We start from the raw sequence: 21,468 nt of genomic DNA, 5'->3' as shown, positions 1-21,468 counted from the left end.
TGGGGAAATAATCCTAAAATTCCCGGTAGAAAGAGCACTAAACCACCTGAAATATTAAACCGAGCAACATAATCCACAGGTTCCTGAGGTGAAGTGACCCAAATCGCTCTGTGTTGCTCTTCATCTTCCTTTCCTCGTGTCCTGGAGGATGCTCTAAGCCTTTTCCTTCTCCATTCCTCTCACAAAGAGGAATTCCGTGCTACACCAGAAGGTAATATCCAGCTTTCTCACGTTTGTTATTTTTTTTTTTTTTCACCCGTGCTACTAAAAAACCTCATTCCAAACCCGTTTGGAGCTTCACCAGCATTTAATTTACGCTAAGGCGAAGTTTAAGCAGTGGCTTAATAGAACAATTTCTCTTCCGAGAAAAATGCCCCGCCTAGTCAGAAATAGCGGCGTTTATTGCGTGCCAGGAGTTCAGGGTTAAAGCCAGGACGAATCACCCCCGGCCATGCCCAAAGCCTCGGCGGCTGAGTCACGGGTGATAGTCTGGTTTAAAGGTGCGTTTTATCTGATTTCACTGCTGCGTTTTCTCTGTGAGCCCCTCAACTTACCGGGAACAAGATGATCAATTGAAAATCCTAATTAGATACTTGGAAAGCAAAAATTGCTGTTATCCCAGGAAGTTAATAGTTACTGCAGAGAGCCTCTGGGAAACCAAAGAAATCGGTCAGCTGGTGGGGTACTGTGGGGTACTTTTGTCAGTGACAAAAGATGCCTGGTTGCTGGGGAATGGCTTTTCTCCAGAAGTATTTATATTTACAAAGCTAGGAGAAAATCATATAAAGCAAGTATCATTAATACAGAATCTTGACACCTAAAACAGATTGTAATATCGCATGTGGTTTCAGAAATTGCTCTGGCGCTTTTCCCCCAGTATTTTGGCAACATCAAAAAGTCCAGTTTCAAAAACTCGCATAATCCTGAAAATGTCGACAAACATATTTACCCAGAGATGCAAAACTGCAGCGTGTGAGATGGAATTAAATAATTTTGAGAGCTTTTATTGAGACATAAACCAACTGCCAAGTAAGTCTCCAGGCAGCAGCAGAGATCGCCCTGCAGCAGCCCAGGAATCGGCAGCAAAGAGTGCAGTATGGAGATGAGAGGTATAAATAGAAACAAATACAGCAAGCACAGAAAAAAATGTGAAGAAATGGAACATAAAATGTAGCTATACCAGGATTCACAGTGACCAGGCTGTGTGAGGACACAGCTGTGGGGCAACAGCCCTCTCCCCTATTTCAGTTACACGGATGAGCAAAGCTGTTACACTTGACCTTTGTTTCTAAATTATCTTCGGAACAACGGCGGGGGCTGCTGAGCTCCTTTTGGAAAGGGGCAGATCCTAAAGGGATCCTACAGAGAACGAAGAGAGTTTAATTTGTGGCAGCAGCGCCGTGAGAGGGTGAAATACCCGATCTGTGTGTGCTGGGGAGAGAGGGGCAGAGGTGCAGAGCTAACCCTGGCACTGCCCTGTCCTTAGCCGGGGGAGAGTGAATGAGAAGGTATTTGAAGGTGAATTTTCCTCAGCCTCCAGTGCAACAAGGCACAGCACATTTAAGTACAAAAAAATACTTTATTTCCAGCTTCCAGTGTGGGGAGAGGAATGGAATCAATGGTTTATTCCATGGTGGGGTAAGATATTAGCTCCCTAGGAAATGCCATTGCATTGTTCACATGAAGAGTTAACACAGGAGGAAACTACCACGTTTTATCTTCTAAAAGAAAGAAAAGGGTTTCTTTCACAAATGTACCTGGGAATTGACTGGGCAGCCAGAAGCCGCCAGGACATTACTATCTCCTGACTAAAGTGCTGAAATTCCCTGGAAAAAGCGAGGGGAGGAAAAGCTTTTACATTTATGCGTGGGGACTTCTATCCTGTGCATGGAAGAAGGGGCGGGGGGGGGATTAAAAAAAAAAAAAAAAAGGAGAAAGAAGGACAGAGAGAGAAAGAAAGATTTCTCACCGGCTCTCAGCACAGCCTGCCCCACCACACAGGCACTCAAAATGTCGGTGCTCCCGGAGGGCTGTGCCGGGGTCCCCGGGGAGGAGGGAGGGTCGCGCCGGCCGAGGTGCGGGCAGGTCGGGCGGCCCCCGGGGAGCGCCGGGGCGCGGGGCCGCGGGGCGGGGGGGCCGCGCCCGGCTCCGAAACCGTTACTTCGGCTCCTGCGGCTCCGCTCCCCTTGCTCTTCCTGTCCAAATAATTTTAAATTTACGCGCCTTAAATAACAGTCTGATTTTATTTATTTAGTTTCCTCCGCGGGCTCCGCCGCCGCTTCGCTGCGCCCCGGTCCCCGCCGACAGGCCCGGGGCGGCCGCCGGCCGGGCAGCGCTGCGCGGCCCCGGGGCTCGGACACCCCGGCCGCCCCCGCCGCTCTCTCCCGCCGCAACTTGCGCTGCGCCCTTTTTTTTTTTTTTTTTTCATCTTCTCCTTCCTTTTTTTTTTTTTTTTTTCCCTCTTTTCTCTTTTCCCCTCCCTTTCCTCCCTCTCCCCGCAGCCGGGACTGGAGTCTCCTCAGCGAAACTCCGGTGCTTTCGCAGCCGCAGTGAGTACAGAGAAGGGACCCACGTCTTGCCGGGGGGATGTTTCTAACGCATCTTTGTGGCCGCTGCCGGGCGGCGGCGGCGGGGCTCCCGCTGCTGCGCCGGGCTCTCCTCCCCCAGCCCCGCGTCCAGGGATGCAGAAGCATCTTCCCCCACCGCAGCTCACGTAGAAAGCAAAACCGAGCAGGTTTGTCTCCAGGTTTCCTTAAAAAAATGGGTAGCAAGGTGTATCTCCCAGCCGGAGCTTTTCACGACCTCGTGTTACATTTTCAAATCAGGCAGGCGAGAGAGGGGGGAGGAAAAATCCACGCTTCTTGGCTTCTGTGTCACAGAGGCGAGAAAATTATCTTCGAATGTAAAGTACATGGCACATTTCTGAGAGCCAGATGTGCCAAGCCTGGCTCTGAAGCCCTGATCTGTAGAGCCTCACTCGGAAAAAAAATAATAATTCACTTCTGCCATGGCTCTGAGTGGTAAAATGGCTTCTGCGTTTTGAAGAAGCACTAAGTAGAAATCACCAGGGACATTTTACAGTGCTAAAGGTTCCTGCTTGTCATTTTGTACTTTTCCCCTGTTTGAATTACCTTTCAGCACTGTATCAGTTATAATTGTGCGAAGTTCAGCTTAAGGATCTACAAGAGACCTCTCCTATGCTGGATACTTCAGAATAACCTTGACCTTTGATTAGTGCTTATCCTACAAGATAAGTCATGCAGGGAAAGCATGGAATTGGGCAAGGCACCTGCAAAAGCACAAATTAAATGGCTCTATTTTTAATCTAGTGTTAAAATGGCTTCTGAATCTGACCAAACAAGGGGCTCTCAGGGGCTAGAAGACAAAATCGAGAGCTCGGTGGCAAATTTCAGTTTGACACACAGAGGACCCTGAGCCAATTTCCTCATCCCCAGATACATTTTGTGCCGTTGGTGCATCCAGACTCAAACTGCCAGAAAGGGTGAATTCCCTCTGAAAGAAAGTGAATCAGCCAAAAGTATAATCAGCTTTTCAGGGAAGTACAAGACCACTGAACCATGTTTCCAGTTGCATTTCTTTGTTCCTCTGTAACTGTTTTCTGATATTTGTACCAGTAATTATAAGGGCCACTAGCATTTATGAATCTGTTAAATTAAAGAAGCCTAATTCGGGGTAGGAAGCTTGAAACATTTTCTTCACAGTGCAGCCACTAAAAGGTTAAAGTCAATGCACAGCTCCTCTGAAAGTTTTCCTTCAGCAGATAGTGCCTATCAAGATGGTCTTTCTTTCTCCTGTTACACCCTGAGAGCAGGAAACGGGGCAGCATTTCTACTGCAACACAACCCTCTTCACTCCTCAATATTAAGATTATTACCAGCACAATGATATTTTAATGAACACTTTTACATACACGGAGCTAATGAACATTTAAAGGAAAAAGATACACAGCACACACCACAATAAAATGCGATGCCTTGTAGGAACACTGAGTATTCAAAAGCTTTTCAGGGTTTGACCTTAATGAAACACAAGAGCAGTCCTGGGTACAGATCACATTTATATGCGGAGTATATTGCAGGCCTGAATGAGAGCTTCTGCTAAAGTTAATTGTAATTTTCTGGTGAGGGAGGATCCATGTTCAGGCCTGAAGTTATTAACATCTGTTCTGATGGAAATAGGGACATTGGGATACACTCTGTCAAATCAAAAAAGAGTACTTTCTGCTTCAGATATGTTACCCTAGAGGTGATGTACCACCATTTGAAAATCTGCACTTCCAAATCAGGCATGCCAGGATAGGACTGAATTGATCAGTCAGGAACTTTTGCTTGCATCTAGTAATGCTGGAAAACAGGCAGAGGAGGTGTTCAGTCCACACCAGCTGGAATATACACAGGCCTGGAAACCAAGCTGTTAATTGCAAATGCTTCCTATAGAATGGACTTTTAAAATTTTTCTGAAAGGAGAAGTACACTCTGCTAGAAAAAGCAGTTTTTTTCTCTGTACATAACATAGTCCTTGAGGGTGTGACTGTAGGTACACAAACAAAGCTGTATTTAATCCCCCTAAGATAATTTTATAGAGAACATCTGTTAAAGAGAGGAGTGTATTTGTTTCAGGAGCACTGTAACATTTACTAATATCACCTCCTTGCACCAATATATATACTTTAAAATAGTGTGCTGTCTGTGGATTTTTGAGATGTAATTTGTTTTAGCTCCTGTAAAATAAGGGCTGCAGACAAAGAGCTGTGCTACACTTCGATACAGTCACAGTATTCACAATCCAGCACTGTATGCATGTATTACAGAGAACAACAATTTCCTTCCTGTACAAGCATTTTAATTTATGGAAACATACTGTTTTGTGTAAAGAAGGTAGTAGATAATTAACAATATTAATTTAATCTAATTATAGGCCTCTGAGGCAAAAAGCTGACACTTTTCATTGTGGTATATGCAGGGAAGTTAATTGAAACAACATTGCAGCCACAAGGCATAACATGCCCATCGTATATTTGATACTAATTATTTTCTCAAAAATGGGACGAATCTGATGCTTGCTAGAGATAAGAATTGCTGTTACTCACTAGAGTAAGGAAAGTCTTGGGAACCTCATTATGCAATGCTGCAGTGCACTGCAATATCTCTGCAATTCCAAAGCTAACCACAGACAACTTAATTTGCCAAATTGCAAGATGATTTTGTAATGTACACAAGTATCTACTACAAATTAAGAAAAAATTGAACACATTTTTAGCCAGGACGTAGGTCAGAATTTGAACAGAGATCTGCCTCAAGAAGCAAGAGGTCAATGTACCAACTTTTAGCTCTGTTTAATCTTTAGGAGGAACCAAGCAGTAACAGCAACTTTCTCCCTAGGAGTTGTTATTAGAAGTGCAGTTTGTGGATTTAAGCTATCAGTATGACAAACAGATAAACAGACAGCAAATCAACATCTGCAGATCCCAAGTATATATTAAAAAAATATGTCAGACCTTGTGCAGAGTAATTTTTTCTATCACCTGATACACACCAACAACTCAATCTTCTGACAGCAGTGCTGCTTTCATTCTCAAAAGGAAAGTAAAGGTCAGTTTTACAAAGCTTGCCTTCAGCTTGCAGAAAATGTGACAGACCAAACACACTGTTTGTGGAGAAGCATTTGCCATTTATATTAAAAAGATTTAATTTAACATAAATGGCAAATGCTTGCAAGCTAAATCACCACAGTAGGGGCAAATTTCAATGTTTTCCCCTTTTGCCACTGGAGGAGTAGAACTGGTGTCTCTGCAGCTCCAGCAGTACCATGGGGCAGGACACCTCCCACTCCCCTCCGTGGCTCCTGCTCAGTGACCTCCTGCTCTGCTTTGCCCGTGGGCAGCACCCAACCCCTTCCCACTCTGCTCCTGCATCTCCAGGCCGTGTTCCTGCCTGGTGAGAGGTAAAATTGCCAAGGCAGTGCTGCTGACCCCTGTGATGAATTGCACACAATGTAATGGGGATGGTGCAAGCCCTCTTAGAGGACAAACACCCACAGTGAAAGGCCATCAGGCTGAATGCAGGGCCTTGCTTTCCTCTGCCAGTGAGAGACACTGCTGGCAGCCCTACCTATCATTTCAAAATTACTTGTAGCATTTTCAAACGGATTTTGCAGACATGCTTTTTACTATGATAAAAAAAAAAAAGCCATATATTGTAAATGAGACACTTGAATGTTAACAAAATCAGAGAGAGGAAGCCTGAAAAATAAACAGATAATGACACACGGTCACCTTAACTCCAGGGCTCTGGCTCACGAGATCCAGAATATGCGATAAAGATCTCTAACAAGAAAAGAAAATGTGGCTATAGATGTTAGTCATACCTGATTCCTGTTCCTATACCATTACAGATAAATCACAATTTGCATTTATGTCTGACTCAGAAGATCAGCCTAGTCTCAGAGTTCAATCTGTACTCACACCCCTTCTTTCCCTTGATGCTCTTCCTTCTGCCTGGCTCCTGCCTTCTCTTTCTCCTCTGTGCTGTTTTAAGGTAACTCCCAGTTCTTTCTCTTCCACACTGTTTATCCATCTTTCCATTTCCTGGCTCCTGCCTTCTTACACACTTCACACTCTATTTTCATCTCCTAGTTTCCCTTGCTTTAGCTGCACATCCAACCTCTTATTTTTTATTAATTGTTTCCTCTGGCATCTTATCTTTATCTCCATGACACTTATTAATCTCCTTACCCAATATATCATACCTTTTCCCATGGCATAGCAGAATCTCATTATGTAAATATGCATATTTTTTTTCCCTAGTCATGCAGAACTGCTTCCACAACTGATTCCTGTCCATGAGGTCCTAGGAGAATTATTACTGGTCAGCAGTAGTTGTCTCCTTGGACTCTACTATCTTCATCTCCTCCCTCTCACTTTCTGCTCCCTTCTGTTGGAGGCATCCTCCCAACCTCTTTCATCTTTGTGACCCATCCTCCTTTTCTCAGCAGGAGAAAGGGAGGTGTTGCACACAGGAGAGGCACCCAGGTGTCACAGGAAGGGAGGAGCACTTGGGCACACACTGTACCCAGCCGCTCCGCAAAGCCCCCAAACGCAGAGCGCGCTCTGCCAGCTTGGGCTGGCCTTTGGAAAACTCAGCAAAATGACAAAAGTAAATTATTCTTAACCAATCACATGCAAACTGAGATTTTCTCTTTCTTTGAGTATTTTAACTTTTTTTACATTTGGATGCACATCTGTGAAACCACAGCAGAGGTGCTGCCAAACTCCAAGTTGCTGCTTCAAAGGTGCATGGATGAAAGTAGACCAGTGAGGGTGTTCCATTTCAAATTCCTTCTGTAACAGGGATACCAGCACTTCTGAATGAAGCAACCAGATTATTATTTTTTAATATGGGCAAAATATTTTTTTAACCTTGCTCTTGAAAATTACTACAGTGGTTTAGCTGGCCAAAAATTAAACTGCCAAAAATTAAACCTGAGGCAGATGCTTGGCTTGGAAAATACCAGCCCAAACAGTGACAAGCAACTGAAAACAAGATGTTATTATGAGGCAATGGACAAGGTTAAGCAGAGCAGTGGAAGACTTTTAAATGACCTGCAATGAGTTTCTTAATAAAAACTTTACTGGAGTAAACAGAATTAAGTCAGATTTCATCTTTTTGTGTGAAGATATTTCCTCTGAATATAAAAATGAAAATAAGGGAAAATAATTCCAGAGTGTTCTGATGTGAAGAGGGAGAGGGGAGTGTGCTCAGTTGAGACTGGGAGCAGTATAGTTGAGGACTGGACCATTCTCTTTCACAACAAAACCAACTTGAAAGATCTACAAAAGTGTGGAAATAAATGATCCAAAAGTATTCTGTGAAGATGAAATTTTACAGAGAGAGCAGAGTGAAGGGGGAAAGGAATTGCTTCTGGTGGGGTAATGTCAAAGCAACAGAAAGGGATGTCCTAATATTTTGCTGGCTTTGGGGTTCCTAAATACCTTCATCAGTGCATTTTACCATCAGAAGCCCCAGGGAAAGCATCATGTAACAGGCCCCAAAGTGCCCCACATCTCCCACACTGACTGTTTGCCTTCTGGGACAACTGAGGCAGCTCAGGAGCTGCTCCCTCCGTTGAAAGCTCCGATTCAGGGCAGCAGTGGTGGCAGTGGGAGGGCAGCTGAGGTGTGCCCTGTTCCAGTCCTGTGCTGACACGTTCTGCCTCCCTGCCAGAGACTTCCAGAGCAGGTTCACAGCAAGAGTCACAGCAATCACCACCCAGTGCTGTTTGGCACCAAAAACTGTCATCCCATTCCTCTGCTGGGGATGAAATGAAGAGAGTCACAGAAGGCCTTTCTAATGTATGATGAACTGCCTGTTAATTTGCACGTACAAACATTATTTGTCTATAAAATTAATACTTTTAAATACTTTTAGCAGATTTAGTGGGTTCTCTGTCACTTGACCATACCATTGCCTAAAAGATGTGTTCTTGCTTGAATATAAATTAACCCAGAAGCTCCTGTGGCCTTTGTTTTGCAGGAAGTCAGAGGAGGTAAAAATGTTGGTTCCTGTGGCCATCTCATCTCTATCAGACTGTTTGTCCTGGATTTTAACAGCAAAACTATACTAATGCTGTAAAATTTCTCTGCAGTTAAAATATTCTGAAATATCTTGCACAGCCTGTGTTTGAAAATTTTTCATTGCATTTAAGCAAAATGCTTTCTCTTAATGGTCATGATTATCCAAATTATGGTCAAAATGGTGACTTGTGATAACACCAGAGATCAGAGATGAAATTAAAACTACTCTAATTTTAAAAAATACTTATTTTTTCATAATTGAAAATTTTTGCTAGGTGCTGTTGTTTGGCATACAAATTATTTTACCTTTCTTAAGTATGCATGTGTTTGTTATGTTTAGATTTCTTTTGGGTTTAATATTAGGTCTAGTCTGGCAGTGTTCAGTTCAGGGACCACTGCAACACTTACACAATGTACCTTACTCTCCAAGGTATCTTATACTCCGCACATTCTTCATTTTTATACAGTTTCTCTCTCTTTTTTTTTTTTTTTTCTTTTTTAAACCAGGAAAAATTGAGGTTTAAGGATAGCAGAAAACTTGGCCTGACAACATGATCTAATGAACCACAAAACAGCTTTTAAAGAGAAAAAGTAGCAGGAAGTTTTTTCATACCGGGTATTAAAAATAGACTGCACCAAGTCCTGGAATGCACACGGCAGTTATGTAATGATTTTTCAGTGACATGCATTAGGAAATATTCTCAGTACATGTTTTTCCTTCCTAGCACCCAGTTTACTTCTCTGAAGTTTGGAAATTCTTCACATGGATGCTTCTAAGAAGTCTAAAATTACAATGTTCATTTGAATAACCTATCAATTAGCCAGCCACATAATGACAACATCTAATGGTACAATTGAAGTATTTGAATTTAATATACCATTTTCATAATGGTACAATATGAAACACACGATGGAATCAAATTTTTTTTTCCCCACAAGTTAGGCTTAATTTATTCCTGGCAATGTAATGATTTTGCACTGGAGACACTAAAAGAGAGAAATCATTTTGGGTACATATCATAAATATTGAGAACACCAGCTCCCTTAGAGCACAGAGAAGTCTCCCAAACATTTCAAAAAGGTTTATATGTTATTGGATACTTTCTATAAATGGAAAGACCGAGGCGAGGCAGAATAGCTCTATCTAGTTTCTACCCTGCTGAGGAAACTAAATGGTAAATTATTTTGAAGAATGCCTTCCTCAGACATTTCCTTGGAGACTTCCCACAGGTCTAGGCTCTGGATCTTTGCAGTAACATTTGAGAAGGTAACAAAGGAGTTGGAAAACAGTTGAAATCTAACTTTTGGGTTTTCATAGCTGTATTGTTTTCTTGAATTATTCAATGTGCAGAACAATCTGCAACATCCTCTGCCTATAGCAAGAGTATCACACAAGGAAGGCAGCATTACTTTCTTGTTTGCCCACAGCCTTTTCTGCCTTTTATGCCTTTTCTGCCTTTTCTGTTAAAAAACACAAGCCCTCCCACGGCCTCTAGCCTTTCATGGCCACCATGAACTTAATCACTAACATTTTTAGTTTCAATTTATACTTCCAACCCAGCAAAATTCCCTGATGGGAAAGCTCACACATCTCTCCCACCTGTGTCACACACAGTGTCAGTATTTCCTAGATTGCTATGTATTAGGATGTACCCAGAAGCACAGTTACAGACATTTTTCATCACCCACTTATGTCAGTGATGGACAGTGATAGAAGTATTATGGCAAGTGACATTTTGTTCAATTTTGCCTCCTACTCATAAGTTTTTCTCAGTTAATGTAATGGAGATTAAATACCAGGAGATCCTAAATGGTCATTTATGACCATGGTAAAACCATGAGAGTGTTTTTTTTAAGATGAGTAGAACTGTAAGTGTTGGGTCTGGCTTTCCTGAGATATCTTTAAAATATTTTCAGAGCTAAAAATGCTTTTTGTGGAGCAAGTGAAGCTCCATGCTGTTCTTTTTGAGAACAGAGAAAAACCTGATCAAAGTACAATCAGATAAAACATCTGATTTATTTTCTCTCTTTACTGTTCTGGGGAGTGACAGAATTAAAATATCCATGTTTGACATGTGAACACACTGTACCACATCCAAAATACTTCATTTTGGAAAGACATAAAAAAACCCCCAAGAACAAGTCAGCATCTTGTAGGAAACCTGTTTGTTTGATAAATTATTAAGAAACATCCTAATTGGCAGTCTGAAATAAAATGAAAATGGGCATATTGAGTTGATGTCAAAAAATCATTTTAGAAGAAGAGGTAGGAAGTGAGCACCAGAGCTGAGATGACAAACATGATTTTATAAGATCAAAGTGTCTTTAAGGCCATAAAATGAAAGTAAACCTGGTTATTAACACATTCATCTGCTTCTAAATGTTGTTATACAAATATATTTCTGGGAATCCAACGCCTAAAAAGTAATTTGTGAATAAGTCAATACTTATTTTTCTGCACTGATACATAGGCAAAGCTCGAGCTGTTTATGAGGGGAGGAACAGGGTTTCATGCATAGTATTCAGCAGTGCTCCCAGTTACAGGAAGACTCATCATCCAGCCTGATTAGTTTACAGGAACTGAAGCAAACAACATTCTGTGTTTCCTTACACATTTTATGACTATTTTCATATAAGCAAAAATCAGACTTTGTCCTTATTAAGGAAAGTTTAGAGCAAATAGAGAATTACAGCCTCTTGTTTAATCTAACTCTTCTGCAAGCTTTGCTTCACTCAGTCACTTGTGAATATTTCTGAGTTTTATTTGATATATTAACTTATTTGTCTATGAGATTTGTTGCCACTTAATCTGATATTCAAGGTCAACACTGCAAATGTATTTGTAAATAAAAGTTTCTGGTTTGACTGAATTTAAAACCTCAAGTGTTTTCTGTCCCCAAACAAACACAGGGAGGCCTCATTTGCATATTCAGAAGAAAAAAAATTTTTCCCCACCAAATTTTGCTTGCAATTTTCCTTTTTTTTTTTTTGACAAATCTTTATTTCCTCAATTAAAGTTGCTGATGTGTTTAAATTAACAAGTCCTATTATTATATTCATAAATGGGGCAAATTTGAGCTCACCTCTGAAACCCAAAGCAAAGCTCTGCCACACCACGTTTTCATCTTCTTTCCAGAAAGGCAGGGATTATTCTGTAGCACTGAAGCTCTGCTTTCATGGTGGGAAGGAATTCTGGATTTTACACTGTTTGCTGGCTGTGCACAACAGAAGAATAGACAATACCATCTGAGCTTGGGACAATTAACAGGATGTCTTTAGAATATTTTTATTACGTTAATCTTTTCTTTTGCTTGAGCCAGCATTCCCCTCGAGAGGAAGAGAAATGATGCTGAGACAACTTACTATTGCAAATTAACTGTATGGTCCATTTCCCAAGCATTTAATTTGGCCACAGCAACCTGTTTAACTCAAATGAGTTGTCAAAAAGTGACACAAAAGAGAGGCCAAGTTCTTTAGAGGTGGCCAGTAATTTTAAAGGATGAAGGGAAATGGCTGGCATTATTGCTTTAGTCCAAGTAAAGCCTCTTCTAAACAGGGCAAGGGAAAATCAAGTGATTTGGCCTCACCAAAATTCATGCTACTTGAGACCTTTTGGAAATGTTGAAATCAGAAAATAGCAAAACTATAGGAAACACAAAGAAAAAAAAAAAGTGTAGCATTTATTACTTCGCATAACAGATAAATTAGGATATAAATTTGGGACAGGAATTGGGATAGATGCACCTGCTCCAATCTGAGCCACGTACATCAAGGCAGGTCTCTCCACATGCATGAGAGAAGAGGTTCATACATGAGATCTCTTCTGCTTCAAAGCAACAAGGTCTGATCTGATCTTTTACAGCATAGCTTGTCTTTTCATTCTTAGCTCTGGTATTCCAGAAGTATTTCCATGTGTGTAGCCCCTGCCCAAGTCCACTCTTGCTATGTGGACCTCTGTGATTAAGCCATCCTTGATTCCTTAACCCACTGCTTCCAGTTTTCCCAACCTCCTGCATGGGTGCTTCTCTCACAGCTGTATGGATTTCAGCTTTTCAAACTACAGTTTGATTCATTCTCTCAACACAGGAATTTATCTTCAGCATAAATATTTTTGGAACCACAAAGGTATAATTTTATAGTTAAATAATCACATTTTCCTGGGAAAGCTTCGAGGCAGTGGGTAATGCAGATTAGGAGTTGGCACTTTGTCAGACTCTCAAAGAATCTCTCTTTCACTGGCAGTATTTATTGTTCAGGAAGCAACACTTAGTCTTTGCCATAGAAGAAGGTGATCTGTTATGTCAAAGATGAATTCCACCAGCCTGATCACTCTCTATAATGATGTATCCTTCTCCCATGAAGCAGATGTAACAAAATACTTCTGATAAGGAATTACTCTCTGAGATTAGGACATAGATACTTCAGTTATAGGGAGTAGAAGACTAATAGACATGAATAAAAATTTGGAATGGATGGAATACTTATAATGCTGCATTTTGAAGATAACCAGTTCCCTTTTTGTTTGCGTGTCCTAGAGATGACTTCTTTGCAGATAATTACTTTTCATAAATTTAGATTCCAGAGAAGTATGATTCACAGAAGTGCAGGGATTCCTTTTACTAAGCTGACCTTGAAGAACAGATCTGTTTCATTCTGTGCTTAGTCTCTTCTTTCCTGCCTCCTCTTATCACTTTGGAGCAGCCAGAGCCATCAGTGATGTTCCCTCTGCAGACTCTGTGCTCCTGCCAGCTCCACTGCCCTGCAGATGGTGGCCAGGAGCAAAGCTCTTTGCAGGCTTTGGGCACAAACTTCTTCTAAATGTTACTCAAAACCCCTGATCTGATTCTTGGTACCAGATATCCATTCATTTATTAAGAACAAACACAGAAGACAACTAATGCTGCACTTTTTCTGTTATTCAAACCTGCTGCTAACAATGAGGAAGATGATGTCATTCCCTGGATGTGACAAAGGACTAATATTATATGCAGTAAAAACAATGAGTCAACAGTTTCTATTCCCTTGAGGTCAAACCATTCAGCAGTTTTGAAAGTGGACTGTTCTTTTTTGTGCACAGAGCATGTTGTCTATTAACACAAAATGTGTAAAATCAAGATACAATTTGAAAAAAAATCTTGTCCTTTCAAGGGGAATTTTTCAAACTTACAACATAAACCAACAGATATTTCTTCCCCACATATACCAATAATAATAGTGCAAAAATCTTTCCTTTTTTAGGTCAAAGATACATTATCTATATTAAGTAATTATTTGTATGATCCTGACAGGCACTTTGCAGTTCCCACTAACAGGAGTATGAACTGTGAGCATTAATGCATAACTAAATAAAATGAAATTTTCTGGAGATATTTTGTAATGGTGTGAAGATAAGAAAGACCTTTAACATGAAAATGTGTTTTGACAGACAACTGAAAGCAAGGAGTCTAACAATGAAAATTTCCTAGATTTTCTGGGAGTAGATGAGGAATTGACAAAATCCTGGCCACCTCTAACCACAGCTGCACCTAGCTCAGGCTAGTGCAAGAAATGTTGTGTTCATACAGATCCATCCTTCAGCAACTCTCAAACCTTTGTGGAGGATTATTATCCTGCTCATACAGACTGTGAAACTGCAGCACAGAGAAGTGACAGCTCAAGGCCATTTAAAAGTCAGGAGAGTTTGGAAGAGAACTCAGATTTCTAAATCCATGCCCAGCACTCTGCCCACTGGGCTCCAATGCCTGATAAAGCTCCTCTTCCAAACTGGACAGAATTTAATAATTTTGAGGAGTTTCAATTCATAACATTGTTTCTTTTAATAATTTTATTTGGTGGGAAAATTGACTTGCCTAATTATATGAAGTTCAATTGCAAGGGAATCCTAGGCCAGCTGCAGTCTCCATTCCTGTTATCCTTGCAGACCAAATCTAGAGACAGGAGAGCAAACTGGATTATATCTAGATGGGCTTTTATGTAGGAAGAAATACCATTTTGCCTGCATTGACACTGTCTGACCATGTTTTAGATTAAAATGCACCTTAGAGTGGAATAAATAATATTCATCATTCTGACAATTAATTGAAATGAAATCTTAGACTCTGAATCCCAAGGAATTTCCTCTGGCACGCTGTCAAAGTGCTGGATAAAGTCTTCTAAGCTTATGCTGACCACTTTAGTATGTCACCTAAAATAACTGCAAATGGGTTCAGGCATAGTTTGTCCAGCAGATCCCAGGCCCAAGTGATTACTTACCCAAAATGTGGAGGAGTACATCTGGCAGCCCAGCTGGTCAGAGTCCTGACAGATTTATTGGAGAAGTAAATGCAGGAGGCATGGCTCAGTCTGATCTTTAAACTCTCTTTCTTCTGATGCTTAAGGAACTCTTACCTTCTCAAATATTTAATAGAATATTTAAACAAACTATCTAAGACCTAAAGACATCTCAGTTGTTTTGGGTGTTCTGTTACACTGCTCAAGTGAGACCAGAAAGCTTGTTAGGGCACTTCAACTGAAAAACAGACATTTCCACTAACAATTGCTCTTATAAACTAAACAAAAATCAGACAGATTTCAGAGAAGGCAAAATAAAGAGACTAAAGCAACTTACAGAATTTCCTCTGGATGTCCCAAGTTAATTGCAAATCCTGTGGCCTGGTATTTTCATTTCCATAGTCACAATTAAAGGCACAGTGATTTTGATGTCATGTAAGAGGGATGAAATAAATTTCCCATATGAAATTAGAGTCTCCTTTTCAAGTTGTGTGAAATTTTTGCAGGCAATATGTCTTACTGCCTAATGAAAGCCAAAACCTGAATGTACTGCAGGAAGAGTCACACATGCTGCAGCCATGTAGATGTGCTGACTCCAATGACACACAAAAATATAAATATATTTGATTAAAGTTGTTATTGTCTATTTAATAGACTTATGAACTAAAAATAAAAATAGAAACTCATATCTTAGTGTGTTCCAAGAAGGGATCTTCACCTGATCTTTGTTTTTACAGCTCTCATCCCAGCAATCAACTGTGAAAACTCACATAAGTACTCTCAGTATGACTGAAGCTGTTCTTTTGTTAAACAGGGTATTACAAGTTAAAACTAGAGATTCCTATTCAGGAAAGTAGTGAAGATCTTAAAATTTAACATATATTAACATTACTTTGTAAATCAAGTCTTACTTCAGCAGGTGACACTTCCAAAAAAGACTGTAATGAGTCTACCCCAATGTAAAGGCATATAAATATCAGGAGGCATCAACAGGACTATAATTTCAAAATTTTGTAGGTATGACATCTGGAAAAACTATACGTCTGTTCAATGGTAGTTTGACTGTCTGCACAAAAAATTCAGACCAGTAGCATTAAAAAATTACACAGAAAAATGTATTCTTAATGTTAAATAATATAGACAGAAAACAATAAAAAGTTTTTTAATGAAACTGTAAAACAAATCATTAGAGTTTGGATTACTTTATGTATGTGATTGTCACATCTTACTAGATGTTTTTATTAGATCTTTTTTATTATTAGATCTTTAGTAGGTCAGTAATTTATTCTATGTTCCAGTGTCTGTTTAGAACCTCACCCATAACTATCAATTCAACAAATCAATGTATACAGTATAGCATCAGTATAGCATTGTATTATCAATCAGCAACACTATTACAAATAAGAATATAGATTTAGCTATGGTCCACGGGTCAATATTTTTTATGTATTAATTTGTTTCACAGTTCTACTGTTATTTTTCTCATCTATTAAGGCAGGCAAGAATATTTCACAATATTAAAAAAAAAATTTAGCTGCAAGGCCTTTCTAGAGAACTAAATCTCTGTTTTATTTTCTCTTCCTTGGCGATTTTCTATTATTGGAGGAGCAAGAAGGAAACTTAATACCAATTTTAATCTATTTTCCCTGGCAAAAGAAAGTAAGAAATAGGCAGAGCATGCACAATATGTTACCTGTGTTCTGTCAGTTTGTGTTGTCTGAGAAGAATAGGCTGGCACAAAACATTTGAAATGGTTATTGCATCCCTCTTCTCAACAGATCCATATCCCCCTCCAGGAGGGAACTTGGGTGAGCCCTGGCTGGATCAGTAATTTCCCTGGGTGCACAGAAAGGTCTGAAGCCTGCACTTTTTAAGAGAAATGGGGGGAGAGGCTCTGAGAGAGGCCTCCACACACACTGCCTGCAGCTGCAGAGCTGAGGGTCAACCCACATCCCACATCCTGGGAGCAGCAGCAGGAACAGATGCCTCATTCCACACCAAGGTTGGAGGCAATGTGTTCCTGAACAAGGCTAGTTTGGGGACGTAGGATGGAGAGCAGACCTGTTCCTGAATCCTAAAGCTAGACAAGTATGCATAGAGCAGCTTCAGCTAAGTGGGAATGGTGGGTGGGCTTTCTTATTGAGCTAGAGAAATAGGGCAAGATTTTGCCTGGGATTATTTATTTTCTTGCAGAATGCATAACCTGCCCTATCAGTTAGATGGAATTATTACCCACTCACACCAACCTTTGCAGCTAGAATGGTATTACTCATTCTCCTTAACAGAAACCTAACACTGTGGTTTTGGTGACACACTGAAAACATATTTTGATCTTTACTGTGTTTCAGATGGCAATGCATTGTCTCCTTCCTGATCTTGGATTACAGTCCATACTGAAAAAAAAAATATAAAGTGATTAAAAGTTTAAGTGGATATATTTATAAATGCTGGTTGTAGCCTTCCCATAATGAATCAGCTTTTTCCCCTAAAAGTAATGCTAAGTACTAGTTAGTAAATTATCCATTTTCCCTTGCAAATGCTGTATTATGTACAGGAATAAAATATTGCTTTTTAAACAGGAGTGGATGTTATCACTTCAAATGTGCTTATATATGCTTCCTGTGCTGAGATGCAGCCCAGCAATAACAATACCACAATTACCAGAATGTATAATCTATATTGTGGCCCCGTGTAAATCAAGCCCCCGCGGAGCAGTCGCACACATCCTGCAGGATACCACTGCCATCCTCAATTGCTTCCGGTGAGCGCCCTGCATCTGCAGGAGCAGCTCTGAGCCACGCTGGCTCCTAACTCCCAGCGCTGCGAGTCTCCTCCTCCCAGGAAGAGTCAGGCATAGAGCTGAAGCAGGTTTTGTTCATCACTGCCTAAATGGGAAACCAGAAAATCAGGCTTTGGGAAAAAACAGTTTTGATCTTTTAAAAATACTTAGGATTTCCAATAAAAGCAGAAAATTGCTGCAAGTACTGCAAAGGAGAGGGTTCAGGATTTCAACTCAGTTGTTAAATTGCTAAAGTAATGCATACCTGGGGTTTCCACACTGTGTAGACTTAGATGTATTATCTTAGATACTCTATCATTCATTCCCTTCAGAATAGAACATCATTTTTACTCTGTGCAAAATATCTGAAAAGTAAACATTTTTGAAAGATTTTTGTAAAGTTAAAGAAAAAGCAAAGTCCAAACTAAACTAGAAATATGTTAGTTTACTTTCAAGACACACTGCAGCCATACACTCAGAACAATCTTACAGGAATACTCTGACTGTAATGTTTCAGTTCAAGCTAACTGAACAGACTGATTCAGAAATTAAATCTACTTGACCTGTTCATGATTTTATATTTTTAGTTAGTTCTCAGGTTAGATACTGACTTTTTCAAACAGATGTTGAAACCAATACAAAGTTTCAAAATACTGTATACCACTTAAAAATATCATTTATAGATATGACCCTTAAAAACAAAATAGGTGGCTTTTGTGTTATTTGACAACCTTTAGAATTCGACTAAATAAGCTTCTAACTCTCATTCTACTTTATAACTGGGGGACAAACCATCTTTCCTGGGTATACATAATTTCCACTGAGTCTCTTACTAGCCAGAAGAATTTTAGTATGTTTTAAAATAATAATGTAGCATTTTAGAGGAAATATTATGCAAACCCTGTTATTTTTCTCTTTCTAATACAGGCCTACCAAAGAGAGATACTAACTGGAGGCAAGACCATTGCTTGTCTGAATGGTATTTTAAGGTATCCCTTTTTCTTGCTGCTTTTGGTACAAAATTATGTAATGAATAAAGATTCAAATTTAATTTGTCCACTGCAGAAGATGACAGGGAGTATTTCTTTTGCTAGTATAAATACCTGGACTGCAGAGGCCACTGAGGGGTGCAGGGCAGGGGTGCAAGAAGCACCATGTGGCCAAGGGTAGCTGAAGAACTGGCACACACCTTCTCAGAGGCATGGCCAAGTCCTGCTGCACTTCATCTCTTCTGGGATATACAGAAGTCATCCAGATCCCTACAAACAACTTTTTCCTGGAAGCTTTATTGTCTTTTCTGTACTGAACATGTGACATCTTACATTCCCCGTTACTGCCTTGTACCTTCTCTAGTCTGATCTTTTCTAGAAAGATGCCCAGAAACTTGAGCATCTGTGCAGATCCCTCTGTAAGCACTTCATACCCTTTGGAATTAACAGTCAGCTGTTGATTAGCATAGGCCAGGGAGCCTGGCTACCCCTGGCTCCAGGAAAATCTCAGGAAATTCGTGTCTGATGTACCACAGCCAGTCCAGGATAAGTGGAAACTGCCTTGGCTGAAGTGGTGGATGAACTACTCTTCTTGTCAGGATTCAGGCCGATTCCTGCTGAAGAGACCCAGACAAAAACATAAGACATATGCCAGTGATAGCACAGGTAACCCTGCTAGGGAATACCCAGCTCCTCATCAGCCTAACTGCTAAACCCTGAGCTGCCTCTTCATTTTTGTACAGGATTTGGGACAGTCACAGGTGTGTGGTTGTTGCTCTCGCTCAGCAGACAGACCCACCATAGCTCACACAAGTGGTTTAAAAAACGAGCTTGGAAAAACTGTGATATTTGGCTTATGAAATAATTTTTAATTCTTTAATGATGCAGATACTTTAGTCAGTTGCAAAAAGTAGACAGAATTATCAAATTACTTTTGCCTTATTTGTTGCGAACTTCTTAGCTGTGGCACCACCTTGTGGACATTGCTATGTGGCGTGAGATCTCGACTGGTGGCACCAAAAGCAAGTAACCCAGGCCTTTTGGAAAAACAGCTGTGGTCACACATGGCTTGCTAAAGGCGAGCAAAATAATTACAGTTTAAAAACTATTCCTAAAAATCCACCTACAGAATAAAATGTATAATAAATACCATCATTAGTTTGCTCAGTTGTCTTTGCAGCTTTTACCAACTCTTCTGCCTGCCACTAAGAGGAGAGGCAGCTTTCAAAACTACTTTTGTTTCTTCTCAATTGACTCAATTTCTGTACATGCACGACTTTTATACCTATCCCAAGCAACAAGACTTGCAAGGTCAAAATCATAATACTGAATGCTTGGAGAAAACCTTCGGTCCCACTCCATAAATGTAAACTTAACAGTTAGATTGGGGTCCAAGCTAAGCCAAAAGAAAAATAATCTCTGACAAAGATAAACTGGGGGATCTTTTAAATGCTTGCTGAAACACAAGCCAAACAAAAATAAATTTAAATTCCACTCTCTTGGCCATTAGATTCTCAGAACCTTTTGCAGCTGAGGTAACAGGGGGTTCCTGTTATGAGCTCTCTTATCAGCTACAGGCAAAGCAGGAAAGCACAGGGAAGCCAGGATTTCTAACACAAGATTTGCAAGTTGAGTGCAGCACACATTCTCTCTGTGTCTGAGTAACCTTGGGGAGCATGAAATAAAACATTGAATTGCATTTTCTATTTCTCTCTCTTCAGTAACATACAACCTGATACTTGCATTAGTATAAAGTGCAGGAGGAGATGAAGACTTGGAGCAATCTCAGACTTGCTAAAATGAAATACTGATCACTGCAGCCAGGAAAGCCAACCCATGTCCAGTGGAGCTCATCCCTCACTCTAGAACAGACACTACTCTTGTTGCAGCTGGTGTCCTTCCTCTGCAAACAGCAGCGCTGTATCTGTTCCATGAAAGAATAGAGAGTAAAATGTCTTTTTTTTTTTTAAATTATAAAATTAAAATATCTTCTAAAATATGATGATGACAGCACTACTTTTACAATTCAAATATTTAAAAATGTTTCATAGAAATGCATTTTTATTTTCTCTGTCCTTCATCTCAGAAAGATGAAAGAGTTTATGCTGGTATTTTTTTTTCCCTTTGGCATATTCATACAGTAAGCATTAAAGTTATTTTATTTTTTGTGCTTGGAAATTCCTTAGCATAAGTGCAGTGTTTTGGAAAAAATATAGGGCTTTCAAACTCTTAGTGATCATTCTCAGAGATCAACTATTGTCTTAAATTTAACTTAAATATTTGTTTTGGAAATATATAAGGCATTGGCTGAGATTCTCCTTCTCCTCAGGCACCATTAATGTGATTTTGTTCTCCATTGCAATTAGTTGCATAATGCATCCTCATTACTGGATGTATCTGCATGAAAGTTTTCATCCACAAAATTGCAGGAGCTGTTACTGTAAACATGGGGTGAGTGACACAGAAAAGACTGAACCAGGTTTATTCTTATACAGAACTCAATTTAAAAAAATATCTTATTTCTTATTTTTTGAGCACGTGAAAATGTCATATTTGTGTCTGTCACATTCAGCTTACTTGCTTTCAGAAAATAAGCTAATAAACTGTGAGGCAAAAATAACCTTAAATCTCCAAAATGGTACTTTTCCCACAGATTTGGAACTCCCTTGAATATTTTAATTATCTCTTTCCTGAAAGCTAACAAAGTAGCATGGCACCAGATTAAAATAATTTTCTTCGCCTTTCTGCTAGAACTGATTTCTTGCTGAATTAGCATATCAACTCCAAAACCAATTTCCACAGCATCAGTGACCTTATGTCACTTTATGTATTACAGC

At 40.0% G+C, this 21,468-nt stretch overlaps 2 long non-coding RNA genes across 4 annotated transcripts; one reads left to right on the top strand and one right to left on the bottom strand.

Annotated features, from left to right (window-relative positions):
* Nucleotides 1-34: 34 nt before the first annotated feature.
* On the bottom strand, nucleotides 35-19,205 carry LOC146766737 (uncharacterized). Of its 2 annotated transcripts, none has more exons than XR_014957019.1 (3): nucleotides 19,066-19,205; nucleotides 1,970-18,007; nucleotides 35-1,359 (listed from the first exon to the last, which is right to left on the bottom strand). It is a non-coding gene; the product is annotated as an uncharacterized LOC146766737 (long non-coding RNA). The 2 variants fall into 2 exon arrangements; XR_014957020.1 differs by lacking the exon at nucleotides 19,066-19,205 and having other exon boundaries at nucleotides 1,970-17,744; nucleotides 17,908-18,037.
* LOC116183913 (uncharacterized) lies at nucleotides 2,410-21,371 on the top strand. Of its 2 annotated transcripts, none has more exons than XR_004148624.3 (3): nucleotides 2,410-2,549; nucleotides 18,570-18,631; nucleotides 20,353-21,371. It is a non-coding gene; the product is annotated as an uncharacterized LOC116183913 (long non-coding RNA). The 2 variants fall into 2 exon arrangements; XR_014957021.1 differs by having other exon boundaries at nucleotides 18,737-21,371.
* The last annotated feature ends 97 nt before the right edge of the window (nucleotides 21,372-21,468 follow it).

This window comes from Lonchura striata, chromosome 8 (assembly GCF_050655825.1).
Source record: "Lonchura striata isolate lonStrDom1 chromosome 8, ASM5065582v1, whole genome shotgun sequence".
Classification (NCBI taxonomy): domain Eukaryota; kingdom Metazoa; phylum Chordata; class Aves; order Passeriformes; family Estrildidae; genus Lonchura; species Lonchura striata.
This window is presented reverse-complemented; position numbering and strand designations above follow the sequence as displayed.